General features: G+C 39.3%; 1 pseudogene; it reads right to left on the bottom strand.

Moving 5' to 3' along the window:
* Window positions 1–2,708: 2,708 nt before the first annotated feature.
* Window positions 2,709–3,687, bottom strand: LOC119543423 (annotated as a pseudogene).
* Window positions 3,688–12,428: the final 8,741 nt, after the last annotated feature.

Below are 12,428 nucleotides of genomic sequence, written 5' to 3'. Positions count from 1 at the left end.
CAGGTCGACCAAAGTAGCTCCTGCCTCTTTGCTGAAAGATGGAAAACTCCCTTTAAGTGGGGATCTTGACTGAACTTCATTTGAAGCTCATGCTTCTCAAGATGATGCTTATCACTCCTCGAGATCCAACCCTCCATGTTCTGTCATTGCATTTGGAACAATACCTAGGGTCAGGACATAAACTAGTCCCACTAGGGACATACATTCCTTACTTTGGAAAGAAATAATTCATATACCCAAAGAATTGTAAGACATATCTAGTATGTACCAACAGGAACTAGGGGAAAATGTTTGGATAGATTTTTAGGTGTTGAATGTGGAAAAGCAAAGAATATGATTGGATAAGGGGGAATTGACATGGGAGTACTTTTCCTGTGACTTAGGATTTATCTGGGAAGAACACCTAGAGCTCATCCTAATATGTTACTGAGATGATACCTTGAATTTAGACATGACAATGACCCACTTGATAGTGCCAAGTAGAGATGCCAGAACTGCCTTTCACAGGGTATTGGGTGAGAAGGCTCAGGGAAGTTGAAATTTTATAATAGACCAGAAAACTTAACAGCTGACTATATTTCTAGGGAGGGTCTAAAGGGCAGCCCATTCACTAAGGCAATAAGAAATGCACCAGTGAGGGTATTAGAATCTTTGAGCAGCTCCATGGTGAATGTTTGCTATAAGCTGTGGTTGATATATGAAGATTTTGCCATGGAACTGGGCTACCTACTACTGATGTATATGGTAGAATTCTGGAACATCAGAGAACAGTTAATAGTTCTTAACCAACAGAAGCAAGGTGACAATACCAATTTTTTTCTTTTATGAATCACGCTTTTGGTGTCACTTTTTTTTTTTTTTTTTTTTAATCATCATTTTATTGAGATATATTCACATACCACGCAGTCATACAAAACAAATTGTACTTTCGATTGTTTACAGTACCATTACATAGTTGTACATTCATCTTGGTGTCACTTTTAATCTTTTTTGTGGAAGTTTTATAGTTTTAAGTTTTTATTTAGGTCTATGTTATAATTATGTTATGTTATGTTACATGTCTCTCTTCTGTACCACTGATCATTGTCATGATTTCTGTAGCATTATATCAAGCCTTGAAATCAAGAAGTGTATATCTTTTGAATTTGTTCTTATTTTTCAAAATTGTTTTGGCTATTTTAATTCATACAAATTTTAGAATCAGCTTGTCAATTTTGACAAAAAAAGTCTTGCCAGGATTTTTTTTTTTTTTTAAATTAAAGCTTACATTTTGTTTATCAGCACTTCACATGCTTTATGCTTTCCTGGTTCAATTTCCCACAGTAAGCATTAAATACCAGGGCAAACCTCCCCATCAAATCCTCCCCACCAAATTCAAATGAACAAAACAAACTTTCCTGTAACAGTCATTTTAAAATCACACAGATTACACTTGTTTCTGAATTCCAAACCCATGGGACTGCTACATGGTACCAAACTGTAGTGAGCCAAAATATAACTGGGTTTTGACACTGCTAGATTAAAATTGCTGGCATTTTAAATTCACATCCAAGTTTTTTATGATGCCCTCATTTCCAAGAGAACAAAGAAAAAAGAAACATGAACAACAGATCCCTATGTTAAAAAGGAAGGAAAAACTCACTAAAAAGGAACATGCAAGAAACAAGGAAATACCAATTTCTATTCAGTGCTCAATTAAAATAAAGTTAAGAAGCAATATATCATGCAAATGAAATAATTACAGGAAGCTGGGGAGAATTTTGCTAGCATAAAATGATTTTTTAAAAAGGAGCCAGTGTTTGCAAATGGAAATACTTAGTGTTTGCAAACTGAAATATTTAGTTCAACCTAACTGCTCGATATCTGATGTGTAGGTATGTATGTATAGAAGTGTGTGTGTGTGTGTGTATGTATCTCATCTATTTTCTTCTCCAGCATGACTCTAAACTATAAGGGCTAGAGATGGTATTGCAGAACAAAATTTTGTAGAATCCTGTGTATGTGCTAAAAGAACAATTATGAATACAAGGCAGGAGAAAAAAGATGGGATTGAGCAACAAGTAAATAACATTTGAAGCAGAATTTGGACTACTTAGAGAGGATTAAAATAAAAATAAATAAAAAGAATTATTTTACATCTGAAGTGACTCAGTGTTGACTTACGATGTATAAGGCCAGATTGCTTTGAAGAATTCATACTCAGGTTTTAAACTTACAAAAAAAAAAAAAAGTACCCTTATAATTCATGATTCAATGTGTAATCTCCATTATCTTTAAATTATGCTATACTTAATTATATTCTAATTTCAAATACTTTACTGCCATTAGGGAATAAAGTCATTTCATGAATATATATTCAATGTCTGTATTGTATTATACTTCTAAAGCTATAAATATTTCAGTAGTTTGTATAGTGGTTGAACAGTTGAAAAGAATGAGATAGAGCTTTAGGAAAAATGAATTAGATTCTTAACAATGCTATAGGAAAACACTAACAGATTTAGTGCTGGGGAAAAGCAAAATCAAGTCTATACTGTGTTCCAAATTTCAACCATTGCCAACCATTATCATCAACTCACTTCTGACATCTCTAATCTACAGTGATCAAGTGTCTATAGACCTGCTAAAAATAAGTGTGATCTTGGTATAGAGTATTAAATAAGATGTCTTCTACCTCGAGTGTGTACAACCAAAATGCACACAGAACCCAGGCCTGTGCTCCAATGTTATGTGAGCATTTGGTGCAAAAGTGTGCATGTGCCTGGTAAGTCCAGTCTAGTGATTCCCTTTGGTTGACTTCTTCTGCTCCTCTCTCTGCTTCTGCTTCTTCCTCTTGCCACCTTCTTTGAATCCTGCTGAAAAAATGGAAGAATCCCAGTTGCTGGTGACCTAAGGTTTATCTTGCTCATTCTCCTCCTCACAAATATAGTTAGATACATGTTTGGGTAAAGTGGCAGGTCTGTGAGACTTCTGCGAACGGATATTGGCTGGCTGGGAAGGCAGGGCATTTTGTCCTCTTCACCTGCATTCTTCTGCAAAGGCTTCTTCATCTGCCACTCCATTTATTGTTAAGGACTTTAACTGGCTGTCTTCCTCAACTTCTACTCTTTCTTGACCATTCTCAGTAATCCTCTTTGTAGTGATTTTTCTGCCATTGACTATTTTAGTAGAAGTTGATATAGATTTGAAGTTGCCAATCCTACTACCACCAAAGGATGTTGAAGAAAATGAAGTAAGGCCCCCATGCCCCAGGGAACCAAACGAAGTAAATCCTGTATCAAAAGAAAATCTACCTTCAAAAGATGCCTCTTCAATTTCCCAAAAACTCCTTAAATGGGTCTTCAAAGAAGTCAAAAGAAAATAGGTCCCTTCCACCAAAAAATTCCCTGAAGACATCATCTGGATTACTGAATGTAAAGCCAAACTCAATGGACTGTTAAAATGACTTCCACCTCCACCACCACCATTTAATCCTTCTTTACTGTATTTGTCATAGATGTCCCATTTTTTAGCATCTGATAACACCTCATATGCCTTAGCTACTTGTTTGAATTTTCTCTCTGCTTCTTCTCTATTCTCAGAATTTTTATCAGGGTTCCACTTCAGTGCCAATTTACGGTATGCCTTTTTAATATCCTCTTGTGAGGCATGTCTCTGCACACCTAGAACTTCATAGTAATCCACCATGTTTTAACAGATTGTTGGAACAAGTCCAGAGGAGGGTGGCAGCCAGCAATAGGAAGGAGAAGAGGCTGGGCGGCGGGGCCCATGGTCTCCTCTCAGCTCTGTCACGGCTGGTGCTGGTGGAGGCGGTGGCAGCGATCTCTGCCAGGATTTTGATTGAGATTGACTTTGAGCTATGGATCAATTTGGGGAAACTGACATCTTAACAATGTTGAATCTACCAATCCATTGATATGGTGTATCTCCATTTATTTAGGTCTTCTTTGATTCATTTCACCAGTATTTTGTTTTCAGCACAGACATCTTACACATATTGTAAAATTTATACCTTAGCATTACATGGTTTTGGTGGTTTTGCAAACGTACTTTTCAAAATTTCAATTTCCTAATGTTCATTACTAATATGTAGAAATATAATTGAGTCTTTATTGGCCTTGCATCCCGTGATCTTCTTAAACTAACTTTTTTAGTAGCTTTTATGTAGATTACTTGCTTTTTTCCTATTAGACAGTCAAATTGTCTATAAAGTTTTTTTCCTCCTTTCTAATATAAATACTTTTTATTTCTCTTGCTTCATTGCACTTACTAGAAGAGCTAGTATGATGCTGAAGAGGAGCAAACACCTTTTCGTTGTTCCTAGTCTTTGTGGGAAAGCATTCAATCTTTCACCATTTATTATGTTAGCTATAGTTTTCTTTTTAAAATAGATGCCATCTATCAGATAGAGGATGTTACTTCTCTTACTAATTTGCTGAGGCTGTTTATCATAAATCCATGTTGAATTTTTCTAAAGGCTTTTTCTGCATCTATTGATTTAACCATAGTCTATTGATTTAGTGAGTTACATTGATTGGTTTAGAATATTGAGCCAGCCTTGCACTCCTGAACAAAACCTCACTTAGTCCTGATGTATTACCTTTTTGATGTATTTCAGGATTTGATTTGATAATATTTTAAGGATTTATGATTTATGTTAATGAGAAATATTGGCCTATAGTTGTTTTTTCCTTTGCAATATATATGGTTTTGGTATCAGGGCAATGCTGGCCTCATAAAATGAGTTGAGGAGTGCTCATTCCTCCATTTCTGGAATAGTTTGTTTAGAACTGTATTATTTCATCTTTAAGTGGTTGGTAGAATTTACCAAAGTTGCCATCTGGACCTGGAGTTTTCTTTGTAAGATTTAAAATGATGAATAGTTTCTTTCATATATTTATTACTATTCATGTTATCTATTTCTTCTCAAGTGATCTTTTGTAGTTTGTCTCTCTCAAGGAATTTGTCTATTTCATGATAGTTGTCAAATTTATGGACATAATTTTTTTATACTACTGCCTTGTTATCTTTTAATGTCTCTAAGTTCTTCATAGTTTTATTCCCTCATTCATTCCTGGTATTGGTAACTTGTGTGTGATTTATCTCCTACCTGACTGAGGACTGACCTTACCCCTTTCCTCTCCTCAGGCATCCCTCCCCATGAAGCCTTGACAGCATGCTGTGCTTCAGCTGCTATAAACTTGAACGCTGCCCACCCCAAATGCATCTTTTGAGGAAAGGGCACATACTGGATGTTCTCCTGAAATGTGCACGCAAACACTGGCATTTGGACAACTTTGTCCCTCAGCCAATGTAGAATGGTTGCCATAGATGAGAACATACTTGAGTGAACTTCTTGACAGTCTCAACTGTCTGCTGTGAGGTAGCTGCAGCTCTCTTTAAATAATAAGCCCCGCAGCTCTTTTTAAATAATAAGCCCTCCTAATAAGTGCGTTTACACTAATCACTCTCTAAAGAGGTGTTTAATGCTTTTTTCTTCAGAATCTCAACCAGCCCTGTTGTAGGGCAGTTTGGGGCAGTTCTGGCTGGGCCCTCCTCTATTTCTTCTTTTGGGGTGAATCCTGCTGCTGGTTCAGTGGGATTCAACAATTGGCATAGTTGGCAGAATTTCAAGTGTGAAAAAGCGGAACTGACTGGGAATACTAGGATGGCTGCAAAGGTCTAGCTGGGGCTTCGTTGCAGGTCTTTTAGACATTTGTGGGCCACCCTTAGAGTACAGTGATGCTCCAAAAACCCCAGCAGGTCTCCCACCCCTGCTGAAAGGGCTAAAATTGCACTCAGCTGGCAAGGAGGCAAAATGGCTGATGTAGGAATGGGTCCCTGTTGCAGGCAGTAAAAGTGGCTACCGAAGCAGTTAAGAGCTGAGATCAGAGTATGTAAACTAGCAGAAGAGGGGCAGTTTGAGCAAGATATGAGGGCAACTGCAACTTTGTGGGTAACTGATATAGTGGGGAAGGTGAAAGAAGGGACCCTAGGCTAAACACCTTGGTCTGCTGGTATGCAAAAGGTGTGAGAAAAGGCTCTCTAAAGTGAAGGTATGGGCTATAGTAAAGGCTCCCAATTTGGATGTAAAGACATGGAATCCTCTAGAAAGTGAGGGTGAGTCTGATGAGGTGGTGGAGGTAATCAGCTCAGAGGAAAAGGGAGGGGAAATGTCTCTGCATTTATCTTTCCCTTATACAAAATAAGGTAAAACAGACTAGGCACAGTGGGAGCAGATGCCTAGTGGTGGGGGCTCTCCTCAGGTGTTCTGCCTTTCCCCAGGCTTGCTAAGGCCACAGGGTTTTTGGCTGATGGTGGCAGCAGCAGCAGCACAGAGAGGAAGGCTTCCCGGATGCTGTGTGGGGTGGCCTAGTTCCCCACCCATCCTGTCAGGCAACCACAAGAGTTGCAGGGACCTGTCCAGGTCTGGGGGCGGTGGCCCTAGCCACAGCAAATGGCTGAGAAAGGGGTTGCCTGAGAGCGGACAGGTGCCCCCAGCACCACCCCTTCTGGCCCTGCTCAGTAGTCTTGGATCTGGCATACCATGAGCAGTAATGGTGGCAACAGAGGGGGTCTGGTGCCCTGTTAATTTGCTGACTAGTTTGTCATCTGTGGGTTGGACAGTGGAGCCAGATGAGCTGTTGGCGTAATGCCCAGTACATACAGGCTTCTAGGGCCATGGATTGGGCTAGCCCTTTCATTTCAAGTGCAACCCAAATTTCTGCCCTGGGCATCTGGCCGTATAATAAGAGGAACCAAAGCTTTAGATGTTTGGCTGGTAAATTATATTGGGCTTTTTCTGAAGTATAGAGGGTATCACTATACACTTACTTGTGTAGACATTGTTAGTGGTTTAATGCAAATATTCCCTGAAAACATACCAAACATCTCCTATTAAAGGAATGCAATGTCTACAAACAATGTATGACTTGCCCAGTGTCATTGTTCATAATGAAGGGTCCCATTTCACCAGCACCCTAAAAGAAGATTGGGCACAAAAGGAAGGGATAACATTTTGCCTTATAACCCTCAAGGGGCCAGTCTAATAGAGGTCAGCAACCTGTCTGGAGACCTGTGATGCTGTTATGGATTTAGTCAATGTTTTCTTTAATATACCAATAGATAAACAGTATCAAGATATGTTTGCCTTCACATGGGAAGGACAGCAGTGGGCATTCCAGGCCCTTTCTCAAGGACATATACACAGCCCTACTCTCTGTCATGGATTAACAGCCAGGGACCTGGCCAACTTGGGTCCACTTCCAGGAGTACATGCAGAATACTATGTGGATATATTTCGCTAACCTCTGTAGAATCAAGTCTTTTACAAAAAGCCACAGAGAGGGTCTGGAAGCACCTCCAGGAAAGAGGACAGATATCTCTAAAATGATGGGCAGTAGTCACAGCAGAAGCCCTCAGAAACCTTAATGAAGCACCCACCAAGGGAGATAAACCAGCCTTTGATACGATTTTTGCAGCAACAGCCCTTGCCCAAAGCCATGTGAGTATGGAAATGGGCAGATGCCTGGAGCCCCAAGCTAAATGCCACCCAAGATAGGATAACAATATGAACTCCTCTCCTTATCATGCCAGATTCTGGAATAATACCTTGAGGTCTGGGGTGGACAGCACCCAAGGGATGGATCAGTATCCTCTTGCAGATAAAGCAAGAGGCCATTGCCACTCTATAGCCAACCCCAACACTCCTGGAAGAGAGGATGCAGAGAGACAGTGGCAATGGGCAGGTGAGTGTGGCTATGGCAACAGTGTGCTGGATTACTGGTTAACACTATTAACATAGAGGCAGCAGCCCCTCCCCTGGTCGACAAAAGGTATGGTATAGTCAGGCAGGGCAAGCTCCACTGTGGCAGAGGTCATTGCTGATGGAGAAACCAATAGTAGTCTCATATTAATAAAAGAACAAGATAGTGCAATCTGTATTCTTAACAAGTTCTCATCTTTTTACTGCTACCTTATGCTGTCTTTTATGGCTAACTGCTTATGCCAATGCTTGGAGCACTTCTGAAAATATGTTTATAGCCTGGGCCCCCAGGGTGGACACAACTGATGGAACTGTTGTGTGCAGTCTCATGCCTTTGAGCAGCTATGGAGTTGCCACCTGGTGGGTCGATCAGCTTTGAGGTTGCGATTGGTAGGCCATCCCACACTTGACCCGAGAAAGTGTCAACCTTAAATATCACTGGCATCATAGATGATACCGTTAACTCATGTGTGGGTGTGGGTATGGGTGGGGGTTGGGGGTGGAGTTAAACACCCCTGGGCACAACTTAACCTTTTACAGTAAAGTGTCGTAAAGAGAAGCCATCAGGAAGGTGTAAAATCCTCCACCAGTGGAGGTCTTATGTCCCATTATGGGATAGGTTTCTTTGGCTAATTCCTACATGGGGATACTATCACAGTTTTCCTCCCTGTGTTGGGAACAAGAAAACCACACAAAAGACCATGAACCAATTAATACTAGATATCTGAGCTGTGTATCTCCTAAAAAATGCTCCCATACCATTGTTCTAACTGGCAGGGACTGGTTTGCTACTGTCTGGGGCTGACATCCCAGAATTACTGGATTTCCTCTATGGCAAACAGTGGTTATGCAGCATAAACATTTGGCTGTGGCTACTGCCCCCTTCTTATGGATAAGGAAAGGTACTCTTGGGTTCCTCTGGATGTACTCTGGGATATCAAACACCATTCCAGTGACCTTAAATGGGGATCAAAAAAAGTGCCCCTTTCTTGTTTGGAAAGTTAGGTAAAGCAGGTCTATAATCATTTGGTGAGATCGTTTGATCTCTGTTTTGTTACCCAAGGAGGTGATATTGACAGCATGCTCAAAACAAAAACCTTCCAAAAGTTTGAAACCATGCCCCTCAATGATACTGAGCACAGCTTCTAACACTAAACAAAGAAACTGACTATAAACAAGGTGGTGCTACAAAACCACATGGCCTTGGATATTCTTATCCCAGGAAAAGGGGAGACATGCCTTATTAAAAACTGAGTGCTGTGTCTAGATTACAGATAAAGAAGCAAAGTAGATAAGTCCGTAGTTCACTTGCAAAAACAACTGCAACTCACAGATCAAATGAGTGATGACTCATGGTGGTCTCAAATAAAGGTTTGGTTTGCAGGATGGGGTAGCCGATGGAAAACAGTTAATGAGCCTTCTATGTATTGTGGCAATTTTATTTATTTGTGGATGCAGATTCTGTCTCCAATGCTCCTTAAAAATGAGAAAAACAGTCTCACAAAATATTCCCTGACCCCGCCCATGGCCCAGGGACTCTTGCAGAAGAGGGGGCATATGAGATCATAAGGACCAGTCAGGGGGGTGGATTGTAAGATACATATAGCATCTCCTAACTGACCAAGGACTGACCTCACCTCTGACCCCTTGCTCAGGCATCCTTCCCGATAACTCCCTAGAAGCACACTGAGCTTTGGCTGCCATAACCTTGAACACTGCCCATCCTGAATGTATCTTGTTTTGAGAAAAGAGCACATACCAAGATGTCTCCCCCAAAATGGCACACAAACACCTGGCATTTAGCCATCTTTGTCCCTCAACCATATATAACCCATACAGCAGTTGCCATAGGTGCTGTATACTTGAGTGAACTCCTTGTCAGCCTTGCTGTCCATCACAAGGTAGCTGCAGCTCTCTGTTAAATTCCCCTAATAAGTGCTTTTGGACTGACCACCCCGGCATTTAATGCAACTGGACTATTGTAGAGTGGTTTGGAGCAGTCCCAGCTGGGTCTTTGCCTATTTCTTCTTTCTGGATGAGTCCAGTTGCTGGTTCAGCAGCACACAACTCTTTTTTGGTCAGTCTGGTTAGACAAAGATTTCTCAATTTATTGATATTTCAAAGAACCACATTTTGATTTCACTGATTTCCTCTATTGTTTTTCTGTTGTCAGTTTCATTGGTTTTTGTTTTATTTATTTCTTTCTGCTTGCTTTGGTGTTAATTTGGTCTTTTTTTTTTTTTTTCTGGATTCTTAGAGTGGATCATTTGATTTGAGATCTTTATTTCTAATATAAGCATTTGATGCAAAAATTTCCCTCTAACAATTGTGTTAGCAGTGTCTCACAAATTTTGATATGCTGTGCTTTCATTTTCATTCAATTAAAAATATTTTCTAACTTCTCTTGTGTATTTCTCTTTAACTCAGTATTTAAAAATATTTTGTTTTATTTCTAAATATTTGGGGGATTTTACAAATGTCTTGCTGTTATAGATTTCTAGTTTAATTCTATTTTTATCAGAGAATATACTTTGTATGATTTTAGACTTTTACATTTGTTAACGTTTCTTTTATGGTCCAGAATATTATGTATTTTGGTGAACGTTCCAGATGTACTTGAAAAGAATATGTATTTTGTTCTTCTTGGGTGGATACTTTTTTAATAGATGTTAATTAGTTTAATAGTGCCGGTCTTTTATGTACTTACTCATTTTCTACTTGTTCTATTAATTACTGAGAGAGAAGTGCTGAAGTCTCCAAGTATAACTGTGGATCTGTCCAGTTCTCCTTTCAATTCTATATTTTCTTTCATGTTTTTGAAGCTCTGGTGTTAGAAGTATACATATTTAGAATGATGTCTTCTTGGTTAATCTGATCCCTTCATGACTAGGTAATGCCCATCTTTATTCCTGGTGATGTTCATTGTTGTAAAGTCGACTTTGTCCAATTTTAATATAGCTACTCTAGCTTTCACTCAATTACTGTTTGCACATTGTATTTTTTCTATCTTTTTACTTTTAACTTATCTAAGTCATTATATTTAAAGTGTGCTTCTTGTTGACAGCATATAGTTGGGCCCCGATTTTTTTAATCCAATTTGACAATCTCTGTCTTTATTTGATATACTTAGAATATATTTTGTCATTAATAATATCACTGGATTAAAATCTACCATCTTGATAGTTTTCTTTTTATTCCGTTCTTGTTTATTCTCCCCTCTTTTTCCACCTGCATTTGAATTGAGTATTTTGCATGACTCTATTTTATCTCCATTATTTTTTATCCTATTAAAAAAAGTTCCTCTAGGGTTTACAATATACATTAATCACAGTTTATAGTCAAATAATATACTGCTTAATGTGTGGTCTAAGAATCTTATAATTTGCTCTCAAATCTTTCCTTTCACTTTCTGTGCTTGTTGTCACATATTTTACTTTTACATGACATATATTTTCCCTATTTTTGCTTGCATTTCCATGGATCTTCTTTGTCTGATAGCCTATTCCTTCTGCCTGAGGAATTTCCTTAACATTTTTTTTTTTGTGTGTGTGTGTGTGGGGGGGGTGGGTATAGAGCTACAGCTAATTATTTTCCCCAGCTTTTGTTTGAAAAATATTTTTGCTATGTGTAGAATTCAAAATCAATAGTTCATTTTTCTTTTAGCACTTCACTTTAAAGATGTCACTTCATTGTCTTTTGATTTGCATAGTTTCTGAAGGAGTCTGATGTGATCAGCTTTGCTCTGTATCTGTCTTGTTTTTCTCTGCCTTCAAGATTTTCTCTTTATCTGTGGCTTTCAGCAATTTCAATATGGTATATCTAGTTTGTTTGTTTTGTTTTTTAAATCCTTCTGGGGATTTTCAGAGCTTTTTGAAAGTATGGTTTCGCATGTTTCATCATTTTTGGAAAATCCCCAGCAACAATATCTTCAAGCATTTCTTCTGCCCCATATTATCTCTTGTCCTCCTGGGATACAAATTGTATGTTAGACCATTTGATATTTCCCCATAGCTCTTGAATGTCTTCTGTGTCCCCCCCACTCCTGCTCCCCAATTTTTTTGCTTTTCGAGCTTCAGTTTGGATAATTTTTATTGACCTATTGTTCCGGTTTGCTAACGCTGTCATTATGCAAAACACCAGAAATAGATTGGGTTTGAAAAAGAGGGTTTATTTGGCTACCAATTTACAGTTCTATGGCCATAAAAGTGTTCAAACTAAGGTAACAACAAGAGGATACCTTCACTGAAGAAAGGCCTATGGTGTCTGGAACACCTCTGTCAGCTGGGAAGGCATGTGGCTGGTGTCTGCTGTTCGTCCTTGCTTCTTTCTCCCAGGGCGTTTCTGAGCATCTGGGGGTCCTCTTTTAGCTTTCTGGGGCAAACTCTGGGCTTCATCTCTTAGCTTAGCATCTCCAAATGTCCTTCTGTCCACAACTCCAAGCATCTCTAAGGATCTCTGTCGGCTCCAGCTCCACTCCTCTCTCTCTTCAGTCTCTTAAAGGACTCCAGTGATCTAATTAAGACTCACTTTGAATGGGCGGGGCCACACCTCCAGGGAAATAATCTAATCAAAAGGTTTCACCCACAGTTGGGTGAGTCACATCTCCATGGAAACAACCTAATCCAAATATTCCACAAGACTGGACTAAAAGATCACAGCTCGA

The sequence above is a fragment of the Choloepus didactylus genome, chromosome 8 (assembly GCF_015220235.1).
Source record: "Choloepus didactylus isolate mChoDid1 chromosome 8, mChoDid1.pri, whole genome shotgun sequence".
In the NCBI taxonomy this organism is placed as follows: Eukaryota; Metazoa; Chordata; class Mammalia; order Pilosa; family Megalonychidae; genus Choloepus; species Choloepus didactylus.
Note: the sequence above shows the minus strand (reverse complement) of the source record. Positions and strands in the feature narration are given on the sequence as shown.